Below are 13,167 nucleotides of genomic sequence, written 5' to 3'. Positions count from 1 at the left end.
TACGGACATGAAGTGACGGTCCCGAGGGTGTCCGCTGTAACGAGAGTTGACTGTAGTCAGGGCCCAGGCAGATAAAAGTAAGGTTCTTAGATCTCTTTATTATAATTTTTTCATGTTAGATTTTGAATCCAAAGGTTACTGAGCTGCATCAATTCACTGAATCCACTGTTCCACGTATACTGTATCTTGTCCATTTATTGGTCATTAGCCTTGCTTTATTAATCCCATACACGAGTCAAACATCAATATCATAAATTCTTTGTACGGTTAAGATTTGAACGATCATGCAATCATTTACTAGAATTTAAAACAAATCCATATAATTTAACTGATATGCTAGCTGTATACATGGGCCAGGTTGCCTGAATGCGTGCTGTTTTCTCGAATTTTTTTAAGCGCTTCATGATAAGAGTTACAACGACTTGAGCGGTACGTGCCATGGACACGAACCGTTGATATCGAGCTTGTTGCACGGTTCGTTCCAACCAGAGTTAATTAACTCTGTTCCAACACAAATGCGCGTTTAATTACGGTAATTTTCCGCATGAAAAGGAGACAAGAAGGCGCTATTAGACCGTGTCTGTCTGAATGCCCCACTAAGCATCTGTGCATGCAAGGCAGGCCACGACATCGACTGATTTTGCAACCGCTTTTAGAGCTGTTTTTAGTCCACAGGTCTCGGCAAATGTTCTGTTAATATTATTTTATATTATTTATATTATATCAAAAATCCCATCTGCTGCTGCTAGATTCATGGACCAAGTATGTTTTCATGGTAAAAAGACCGTTTTTTTTATCCCATATAACGATAATCAAACCCTTGACCAGTAATAAACCTTAGTCATGTTATCTGATTAACAGGTTTTGTCAGACTTTATTCTACCGAGCGCAACTGAAATGGAGACCTTTTTCAGACATGAATGATTTGAATAACGTAAGATATGCAGAAGACATACACTTTTGAACCGTTACTATCTATACCAACACCAAATAATACACACATACATTTTATGAATGAACGCAATTATTCATTACAGTGCGACTAAATTAAAAAATAAAACTAAATAAAATCAAACCACTAAATTCTCATTCCATCCTAGGAGATATTCACGATAGGGCTAATCTCAATATCTCCTTTCGCACTCACTGATGCAAATACATTAGTGTGTGTGTGTTTCTTGACTGCACCAACCAAGGCCACCCAAGGCCACCCAAGGCCACCCAAACAAAGTTTTCATACGAATTAGCCAATCGCACCGAGTATTTAAACAATAAAATCTGCACAAATTCTCGCACTTTTCTCTTTAAAAACATATATTTTCCACAACAATGTTATACGAGTAAGAAATAACTATACTTCACGCGTTTTATATGCCCGATATATGTAAAGCATCTCTTTACAATATATCGGTAGTGAAATACTAAAATAGATTAGTATAATCAACTAATATGAATACAGCTTTGAGAATAATTTAGAATTACTCAGCTTTACATTCATCAATGAGACGACCTTCAAAAACTACTATACGATATTTTCCTAGTATTGCAAACTGTCAGGTCTTTTTTACATGCAGTCCGCGCTGTGGCCGTGCTACCACAGGGAACCTTAAAATAAATTAAAAACCACGAAAGCTCGGTATGCTTTCTCGTTACCAGAGCCTGTGCTGACTGGCGCATGTCTGACGCAAAGTTCGCAATTCCGATTTTCTCAGGGTTTCAGAACCTGCGATTTGCATGCCTCGTGATTCTTCCCCAGTCCTTCTCCTGAGCCTAAAACGTCATTCTCAGACGAATAGTCTCACATGAATAGACAATGAATGGCTGCTGTCCAGAGCACCACATCATGCCTGGGGCTGGGTGGGTGGGTCACGCATATCCTCGATGTCGTTGTTACACATGTGCACAAAGCAAGGAGTGGTTATAATTCATACGTCGAAAGGAATTATGGGATATCTACTGTTATGCTAATTTCATGTTTTATACTGAGCAGCGCAAACCCTTCACAGACAGGGTGCGCTCGAGTAAAAACATACTTTCATTTATGTTTTGAAAGCCAAACTTGTTCGTATACCAGACTACTTCATGTTAATAATGTTTGTATTTTTTGCGTTTCCATGGTGATAACATGATAATTAATAAATGATTGACGCAGTTCTCTTTGGACGCTTTGAAGTTTTTCTTTCTTTTTGTTTTCAATATTAATTGAAATTTCTGGAGTGTAATAAATAATTCAAAAACCATTATAAAAATATTATACAAGTATTTTCACGTTAGAGCAATATTTAAAAAGCTTTAGTTTATACGATTTGGCATTTTCTTAGCCTTTCTACATCCCTTCCTTTCTTTCTTTCTTCTTTCCTTTCCTTCGTTGATTACGAGTCAATAATCTGAAAACAGAACAGCGATGTTTTTCTGCAGGACAGCAGGTACATAATTGATCATTCATAGGCTTTTTTTAGAAATAGATACTTTGGAATCTTTTCAAAAAAAAAAAAAATTATGAAATTTTGTCTTGCAGAAAAGAAAAAGAAAGAAAGAAAGGAAGAAAGAAAGAAAGGAAGAAAGTAAGAAAGAAAGAAAGTAAGAAGGAAAGAAAAAAAGAAAGAAAGAAAGAAAGAAAGGAAGGAAGAAAGAAAGAAAGGAAGGAAGGAAGGAAAAGAAAAGAAAGGAAAAGAAAGGAAAAGAAAGGAAAAGAAAAGAAAAGAAAAGAAAAGAAAAGAAAAGGAAAGAAAAGAAAAGAAAAGGAAGGAAAGAAAAGAAGAAGAAGAAGAAGAAGAAGAAGAAGAAAAAACCTTTCCGAATCGACTAAAAGTTTACATGAACCCTTCGAAATATTTTCAGCATTGATTCTACATAAAGTAAATAGCTAAATGGTAGAATATTTCTTTATTTGAGTGATACGTTATTAAATTGTACAGGTTCATCTTCTATTATCTTTATTTTAGTTACGAAGTCTCGAGTTGTCAATGATTTCGCGCCTTTGTAGTGCAGAACTAAATATTGTTAGAAAACTCATTAATAATTCATGAAGAAAACACAATAGAAATCATGACCATGAAGGTGATTTTATATCTGATAAAGATTCGTCTTCATTTGCATAAACTTTAACTTGGATTTTCTCTATCAAACTTGGTTCATTTCGTAAAAAAATCGGTACACAATGAGAACAAACATCATAAGTTTTCTAAGCCGTTCAATAATCTCGCAGATCGTGGTTTATCGGGTCTAAAACCACTCGGCTGCACCTCGTGTTTTATACCCGATAAAACACTCCTGCTCGTTTATTAAACATTACTTATACTTGTAAACTCCCATCATACTGATTCACGGAACAACGCGTGTAGCTTATTTAGTTGTCAGGTCCAGAGTATTAAGGCATTAAGGCGTTAAACACAGAAATATTACAGTATTTAGGGTTTTTAAACGCTTAAGACTACGACAAAGATGCACTAGAATCTGGTTACTGGCACCTTTAATTCTTGTCTTATTCATAAAGGGATTGAATAGCACTCAGCATAACAGTTTAATATATTTGGTTGAATTCGCTTATTTGACCACTGAACCGGTGCTTGTACTGATATGCTGAGTGCTATTCAATCCCTTTATGAACCAGATTGTGCATCTTTGTCATAGTCTTAAGCGTAGTTGTCTAGCTTTTCCTTCACCGAAGCCGGCTCTGCGACAGAAACTAAGAAAGGAAGGTAAGTATAAGCAATTCTATCTTTTTCAGTCAACACTGAAAATATCAAGAAGAAGAAGAATGGAAAAAAAGGAACCCTTTTCTGAGTATCAGTAACATTAGCATGCACAATCTATGAAAAACAGTTATGTAAAATAGGAAAATCTGATTGTTTTCTGTAAAAGGGCGGAAAATGGTCTATAGCTGCGCGGTTTGTCCAGATGAGCTGACTTTCTACTTTTGCAAATTTGCGAATTTTAAATTTCTATGACGCTAAGTTTTCGCTTCTTTTCTTCGCGCAAAAAAAAAAAAAGAAAAAAAAAGAAAATCATTAAATGGTTTTGGTTTTGCGACATCCTAGACTAGACCAATAAAGTACTTCAGGGCAAAAGAGTTGAAGCACAAGGACTATTCTTCTCGAGAGCACCCCTCTTTTACATATATTCTTATTAAAGAAAACCTTTTCAGTGAAGTAGATTCTGAAAGAACGAGGTTGCACTGTTCGATAGTAGGAAGGCATCTTGAAAACGATATCACACAGAACAAATACATGTAAACGGGTATATACGAACTATAGTTAAATGATGGAAAAAATTCAAGTGATCCTAGGGGGTAAATCAGTGAGTAATTAAAACGATTACCATGTGCAAAAAGTCTTGAAAAATGCAAGACTTGAACGGGAATCCAACACCGTACCACACCTCCTGGATCATACTAGAAACCTCTATGATGCATATCATCATGTTAGGGAATACAGTTAGGATCAATCTTTTTTCTTCCGGCTAATTCCTACTTTTGAATTTACATAATCAACAAGATTTCTTTTCAGTGTTTCTCACTTCAGTAACGTTGCTAATTTAAAGGTTGATAACAGCGACACAATAATTCATGAGTTTTATATCTTTTAATTATTCCAATGGTGGACATATGTTTGCATTTTTTTTTGTGATCAATTTTCGCAGTCTTCACGATGCCTCAGTTTTGGAGTGACGTCAATAATATGTCACTATTTCAGATCGATTATGTGTATTAATCACGTGTCCCTTAGACGTAAGTGATTGATCTCAAACCCCCGATAAAGATAAAATTTGCAAGCCCCTCTGTCTGCACAGTTCTGGATTCCATCCAAAGCAATTTCCGATCAGACCCTTTCATAAAATAAAACTACAGGGGCACAGAAGGACAGACTGTCAAACTTTGTTGTCTTCACCAACAGGTCTGTTTTCATTCGAGTCTAGTCTGCTTTAAAACTGCTTTTCATATATAAAGTTAACAGCACCTTTGTACCGTCTTTAATATTTTCAAATTTTAGCTCTAACCGGTCATTACGTAGCAGCAAACAATATTTATTTATATATTTATATTTATATTTATTTACACAGCTTTAACCTCGTTTTAAACAAATGGTAAATAAATAGCCGAAATAATAATAATTTATAAATATTTCTGGATAAGCTAACAAAATAATTATCAATCCTGATAAGGTACGCACTCAGAGCTTGGCTCCAAATTAAGTACCACCAGTTATATAAGATAAGCATATAAAACAATATTTGTCGTAATAATTGTAGACTTACTATATATACGTATAGATATAGATCAGATAAACAAAATTAAGAAATAGTTAATATAAGAAATAAAACTTCCTATGAATAAAGAGAAATAATGATAGGAAATAAAATCAATATGTGCCAGCGTTGTCATGTAACGGAGAGAGAAGACAGCTTGAAGATATATGCATATTTTATATCCGAACAATTGCATTTTAATCAAACAATAATGTGCCAATTAAGAAGAATTCTACTCGAAATTTAGTGTAGCTCAAAAACACCGGGGCATTTTTCTTTGGTCGAATATCAAAAAAATCCTGGCTTGGCCCGAAGATTATCCTAATGGTTAGCGTTCGTACGAATGGTAAGTGTTTGTTTTAATAGATCTTAAATTCTAATTGGTATTCGGCTGCAAAGTCTTTAACGACGAACGCCTGAATTCCGTTCTGTGATGCATGAGGCAAGTTATAATCATCCATTTGTTATCCTTTCCTCATGCTTTATTTTTCTACTTTTTTGTTAGATATATTTACAAGATGTATTTAGATACATAAGACTATTTATATTTGTGTTTATAACATAGATATCTCTAGGTATCATGTGAGGCTATAGACTTGTGGCGATACTAAAATGGTTCCTATAAGTTAACAATTCATAATACTGTTTCAAATGATTAGCTTTTCCACGCTATAGCTTTATTCGGATCAGGACTGCTTATCGTAATTATAAGAGTAGTAGTTAGTAAGGTTTTTGTTGGAGTATAGTTCGACGCAAAGTACTAAGTTCCCTTGTCTAATCCGGTCATCTTGCGTTGATTAGTATTAGTGGATTAGTATACGGTAACCTGTACAAATGGTTAGAAACAGACATCAGCTTGTCAGCTTTCATTTCAAATCCAGGCTTCCTTGAATCAAAAATCGTAGGCATTTTTTTTCTTATACAATGAATATTATATAAATATTATAACGAGAGTGAAAGCTGCAAAAAGGATCGTCTTTGAGCATATTTTAAAGATGATGATCTTCCCGCTAGCTGTAGATTATTACTAACTTTTATAATAATCTTGATAAACTTTAGAGTCCAATTCTAACGAAAAAACTTGAATATCTGTTAACCTTCTCCAAGCCGACTTTTGACGCATTACAGATCATTTAAGAAAATTTCAAAAACGCATCTTTTTCCCGATTAAATAGCGTTTCCATTTTGGGAAGTTTTAGAAAAAGTCAGATCAGGTAATCAGCTTCGTCTAATAATCTAGTAACTTGAACAACCCGGTGCTCTATACATATGGCGAAGAGCTTTTGGAACAATTGCCCCAAAACTATGGAAAAAACTACCAACTCGCCGACACAATCGCATCATTTAAAACAGGACTTAAAACGAACATTAATATTTGTATTTTGATGAGTACTATAGCAGGAACCTTTTATCTTAGTTTTACTCTGTAAACGCATTGGAAATTTTAAATGCGTCTCTATGAACTTTTCATTATTATTAATATGTTATTATTATTATTATAATGATTTTAAAATGTTGTTTTCTGGTTTTACTAGAAATGAGTGAGTTTAATACAACAAGTTGTTATAATCAGATAACAACATGTGCGAAAATATATTAACAGTACAACGAACCGTCTGCATATATTATATTATAATCACGGAAGATATGATATATTTTACAGGAGAGAGGGGAAAACGGGGCAGCTTCGATTAGCCGATAACTCTTTAACGTATACAATAACGTTTAAAGAAGTGCTACCATGCGTTGAAGAATATTTATTGAATTGTTTTCTTCCAAAGGAGGGAAGATCCTTTTTTCTTATTTGTGTTTATTTATCGAGGAGAACTCTTGAATTCTTTAACTTATTCTTAAAATTAAATTATACTGATACAAATGTTTGGTTTTGGTTGTTCTGTCGTTAAGACGAAAAGTGCTTTTAAGACACGTTTCTCAAGACTCAAGAACTTTGAATACGATTAATTGATGCGACATGACGGAGAGATCATAGCTGGATGCCATCCAGATATATCAATGGCAATTTTTAAACGAAACCTTGTCATGAACGACCAAATGGAAAGTTGTGCTTTTTAGTTAACGGCGAATCATATTTTAGGATGGAATTTTCAACTTTATTTTTTTTGATGGTTCTATAGTTTTTTTAGAAAACAGTCGCTCATTTTAATAGGACTTGACGTGTTGGTCACAAAAGAAATGATGTTACCAAGTTAAAGTTTGGACGTGATGGGAATGCGAAAGGATAATGAATTCGTTAGCGCAAAAGAACTTTTTAAAGTGGTAGACAATAGGTACGACGCGTACGTCATACGACACTAAGTCATCTGTGTTATCGGTCTAGCCCATTGACATTTAAATTCTCTACTTTCACATCCCAATAATACTTTGCGTCTTTGGGGGGTAACCAGAAGGTAAAAACCGACTTATTTTGCTGAAGGCTGATCAGACAGTGTTGGCAATACCTTGTTTGGTATCCAAAGATAAAATGAAGAAGTAAAAAACAGAAAAAGATAGAAGCTTGAAGACGTTCAAGGTAAATTTTAAACATTTTTTCGTAAGTCGATAGATTTTCTGTAAGACCAAAACTTTTGATGATCTGTACACGCAAAAATAACTTGGAATAAACTGATAATCAGCATTGTACAGATAAAAGCAGGTATAGTGTAAATTCAATTAAGAAACCTTTCAATTTGGGACAGTTTTTTGATTGGTTACCCCCCAAAGACGCAAGGCATTATGGAGATGTGAAAGTAGAGAATAAAATACTATTGTACCCAAGCTAGACCACAATGCACCATGCTCGCTAGCTCTGAAAAAGATAGTCATTTCTCGTTTTCAGTGCCCGCCTTCTTATTGTTCTTCGCCAGAAACGAAGAACTCCGGGCGAATCCTTTCAGAACTCTCTGTTTCTAGCGCACTGTTATCATAAAAGCCGATCAGAAAAAATCGGTAGATGGATTCGCACATAGCTCTTAGCTTTTTTGTCGGAGACCAGAAAAAAAAGTGCAGAGTCAAAAAAGAAGGATGTTTTTTGGGGTACCTGTTATCAGATTCATTGATGATATGGTTTCTTTTCTAGCCATGGCTGAGTATTCCAACCTGTAAAACAAAAATCCTTTGTTTTCAAAAGATTATAGTACCAGGGGAAAAAATAATGCTCAAATGTTTGATTGACAGGAGGTAATTTGAACATACACACCATGACATTTGAGTATCATTTCTTTGTTTAATGGTTGCGCATGAGAAGACACATGAATATAGACCTCCTCCGCTAGTGCGTAATGTTTTCCCATTTCAGACCACGTGTCACTCACTTGAGAATAGGATTCCATATTCATGCGTCTTCTCATGTGCGACCAAGTCAACCGTTATACAAAGAAATGATATTCTAGGCAATGACACGTAGTCTGAAATGGGAAAACATTAAGCTGATGTTACACTGGACGATTCGCAATGACGATTTTCCGCGATACGCCGTTGCGCGAAAAAATTAATGCCGTGCAACATGCCACGTACAACGATTTTCGGATTTAGCAACGTGTTGCAAGTTTCTAATTTAGCTTAAAACCTTGCAACGCAGAATTGCGAATTTTTTGCAAGTTGATTCGTGTAAAGCTTCATCAACGGTTTTCCGCGCAACGTATACCCAAAATGCAGTTTAATACTCTTAGCGAGGCGATGTCAAATGACGTCGGTAGGCTACAAACAAGGTGGCGGCTTTGAAAATGATTTTCGAACCAACGTTGCGCAAAACGTTGACTCGTGTAATATGTATTAAAAATCGACGAGTCGAATCGCGAAAAATCGTCGTTGCGAAACTTCACGTGTAACATCAGCTTTACTTCCAAGCTCGCCCGAGCCGAGGAGGTCTATTGATACGACTCATGAAAAAGATTATCCTATTCTCAAGAGAATGACACGTGGTCTACTGGAATGAAAATAAAATAATATTCTACTAGAATAGATGTAACATAATCTCTGGCGCAGAATCTTATGACACAAACCATCTGTCATTCTCTAGAGCATCATTTATTTGTTTAACGGTTGCATGAGATGAAACATCTATATGGATAAAACTTAAACAAAGAATCTTATTCTCAAGAGAATGACAAGTGGTCTGAAATGGAAAAACATTACACCAAGACGAAAAAAGTCTATTGGATTCAAGATGGACCGACCCGCGTCTCTGTGACAATAATTCTTATGTCTTTTCGTTAGCGTCATGCGTGTCCTGCCAACAGAAATGTCCGTTACCCAGTTATACGAACTAATCCACCACGATTTTGTCAGTTTTCAAAAATAGAAGATCTATATTAATATACATTGGGAAATATTCATTTTTTTTTTCATTTAAAATTTCGCTTTATTTTTTTAGATTTTTTCTGATCAATAATACTCTTCTATATGAGGTGTTTATAAGACATCGAACAAGTGCAAGAATAACACCGTATTATTCAGGGGGAAAATGTTATTTCCTTGATTAAACAGATTGAAGGACAGTGACAACCAGGTGTTATACTTGATTAAATTTTTACCATCTAGATTTCATTTCTATAAGAGCTTGCGAAGTTTGTTATACGATAGATTGATGCGATGATTGTTTACTTTCTTCATTAATTCATTGCCGGAAATGTGTAAAAAAAAAAAACTGTTTCTTAATGAATGAGATGAATGTTGAGATAGATGTGTTATTAATGCGACAGTCTCCAATGGTCGCCAACTGTTATGTGCCTAAATGTATCAAAAAGTATTCTATAAATTACTTCTACCTTAACGAACCGAACAACCCTCCATGTAATTACAATTGTATTGCTGAAGGCATTAAGGCTTATCATCACAGTTTGGGAGTGCTTGTTGACGTCGGTAGGCTACACCTAAAAAATATACACAATTTGGTAGGCTAACTAGTATTACACAGAGTAATTTTCATCTAGGCCCATTCTAGTAGATCGAATTAGAATTTAGAAATTTTTTTTTGCGGAGGGAGGAAAGCCGGAGAACCTGGAAAACCCTCGAAGCACAGGAAAGAACCAACGAACAATCTAGTGACATGTGATGAGAGGCGAGCACCCAAGTCTGTGTCTACCAGTCCAATACGCCGGTATAGTAACATACCGATTACTTTTTGCTAGTAATATATTCATTCATTTGAGGAGAACTGAGCCACTAGTCAGTAGGTGAAGAGCTTGACTTTCTATAAAACTAGTGATAACCTTGAGCTGTGGTATGTTCTACTCGTTATCTTTCCCAAGGGACGGAAATGCTAAGAGCTAGGAACGTTATCTTATCCTCATTAAATAGAGGCTTGTTATCATTTTATTTCAAAATGCTCTTTTTGCTTACAACATTATTATATGATTGTCAGTGAATATTGGGCAAAAATATGTTGTCATGGAGAAAGAACTTATTAACTGACTTTAAACTCGATTCAATGAAAGGACTTTTAAATTCAAATAATATTTACCTTGCGGACAAAAATAATGATAAATATTAGTTGAAAGTGGTGAAATTAGTTTTCTATCAGTCATGGCTTATGAAAGTCAACGCTTATGACCACAAATTTGTTGCTATTTTTAACTCGTATCCTCGTAATCTGATTGGTTTGTCGGTCGCAAAACTTGTTGAAACCGATATTCTTGGGAAGGTCAATTAATGAATAAGCCTGAAGCGAGATGACGTTTTACCCCCGACTCTATACCATGATAGTTTTTTAAAATTCTTTCATATTAAAATTTTCGATTTCTTAGAGAATACAGGAACAATAGTCATAATTAAAGAACAAAAGCAATGTGAAAAGGATTATGGTCTAGAGACGGGGGTAAGACGTCATCTCGCTTCAGGCTTATTGCTTTATTGAATGTTTTCTTCATATTTCTGACAGTTGTTTTCTTTCTCCTTCATGCAAACGGCAGACGCTTTTCAACCTGTGAGTAGTCCATAACTAGTCATAGTCCTCTGACAATATAAATTTCTGTTCAAAGCGTCTGTTTATGAATAATATCGAGCAAATTTCATTCGCCCAGCTTCATTACTGGAGTCGTGTGCAATCGGTAAGACAAGCAATAGCGCAGCGCACTGATTCTAAAAATAGCTTAAAGATTCGGACAAACATTGCATTCTGTTTAACCGCTACGAGGGTTATACGAACCGATTTTATTATTTTTACTTAAAGTTACAATAATAACCCACGTAAACTAAGATCAACTGCGATCGGCTGTGAAAATTATCTGCTGAAAGTAAACTTGTAAGTTTGTTTGTCCGAATTTCGCCTTTGTCTTCGTTTTTATGACGTCACGGTTGCGCTGCGCTATTCAAAACTCAAATATTTTTCCACACTCCACAAGATGTCATATTATTTATGTTATATTATGTTGATATTTATTCTAACTGGTAAAGGCTCAATTTAGCACGTCCCTTCCGCTACCAGCAGCAGGGGATGTACTATCTTGCTGTCCCTTTTATCTTTCATCAATGCTCTCATTAGATGAATTGTTAGTCAAATGTAGTCTTCACACAGACAGCGATAATTAATCCAAGGACAACAAAAAAACAGTATCAAGAAAAGAAAAGAAAAAAAAAAACGGGGATTAAACGAGAGATCGTGTGTGGGCAAAAGACGATATTTTCTTGAATATACCCTTGACTATTATGTATTTATTTTCGATTCGTCTTGAATTTTCCTTCTCTTTAACTCTCCTGTTCCTTTTTCTTCCCTTCTCTTCACTTTTCTCTCCTATTTCCTTCCGTTTTCTCTCCTTTTTTCAGTCATTTTTTCTTGTAAAACAAATAGCATATGCTTAAAATATTAAAGACAAACCTAAGCAGTTCCCTTCTAATACCTAGACCTAAACAATAAAGAGTCAGCTAGATTACGAAAATATGGAGTTAAAAAGGATACCTTTTGGACAATACACTAAAGTACACCTATTTATCGATTTTTGCAAATTACGAGTATTCAATTTTTCTTTAAACGTTTGTTACTTTGAAAAGGGTTGTGTGTAAAATTAACACTTACATTATATGCAAATGATAGGATTTTACGTTTCATTGAAAAGAACTAGTTAAAAGCAATGTTCCCATTTTGGATACCTCAGAAAAACGAATATAAAAAGGGTTTCGTTGAAACAGCTTCGCTTGTCATGATTTTATGACCCACTTTGCTCTACCATTTTGTTTACAAAGCTAACAGCACCACACAAAAGTCTATTATAATCGCGCCCCTTTCATATCACAAGTTCATTGTAGCGATCCGCTTGTTACTAGCAAATCTCGTATATGATAAGCCTTTCTAACACCATTAACACCTATGGCTTTGAAATGTAAATAGTCTAAGTAATTAAGGATTACTTTTTAGATGAAAAAGGAATAGAACATCGCACCTTGTAGATTGTTTTTTCCTGGTTGTGGGTTATGTATTACTACTCGTATCAAGTACTCATTCTATTCAATATTCTAAGAGAATTCAGTACATCTTCCAGTTCGGTACATTCTTTGCACGATTTCCTGGTAAGAAAGTTATATAGTACATATATTTATATATTTAGTCTCAACATGCTTTTTTTTAAATTCAAAGAAAAATCCCCCCCCCCCCCCCCCCTTGTGATGTGTTATGCTGGAAATACATCATACATAAGAAATGTATTCTAATTCTTTGTTTGAAATCGGTCGCTTAAGTTCAATTTAGCTAAGATTTATGTTACATTGGGAGTGATATATTTAGTAATCTTGTATCTTAAATATGTATTACGAAACGAAGCCGCTCAAGTATATGATGGAGGTTAGCCAAACGGCAAATTCGTTGCTGAGGTTGATATCTTTTGTAACCAGTTATTTTTTAGCCTCGAAAATGCAACGTACATTTTAACCTATTCGATGTTTGGTTTTCTTCATTTTTTCTTTTTGATTTAATTCTCTCTTTTTTCT

Source organism: Actinia tenebrosa, unplaced genomic scaffold (assembly GCF_029948245.1).
Source record: "Actinia tenebrosa isolate PJP-AT-01 unplaced genomic scaffold, QUT_ActTen_1.0 PGA_scaffold2__45_contigs__length_23673736, whole genome shotgun sequence".
Taxonomy (NCBI): Eukaryota; Metazoa; Cnidaria; class Anthozoa; order Actiniaria; family Actiniidae; genus Actinia; species Actinia tenebrosa.
Note: the sequence above shows the minus strand (reverse complement) of the source record.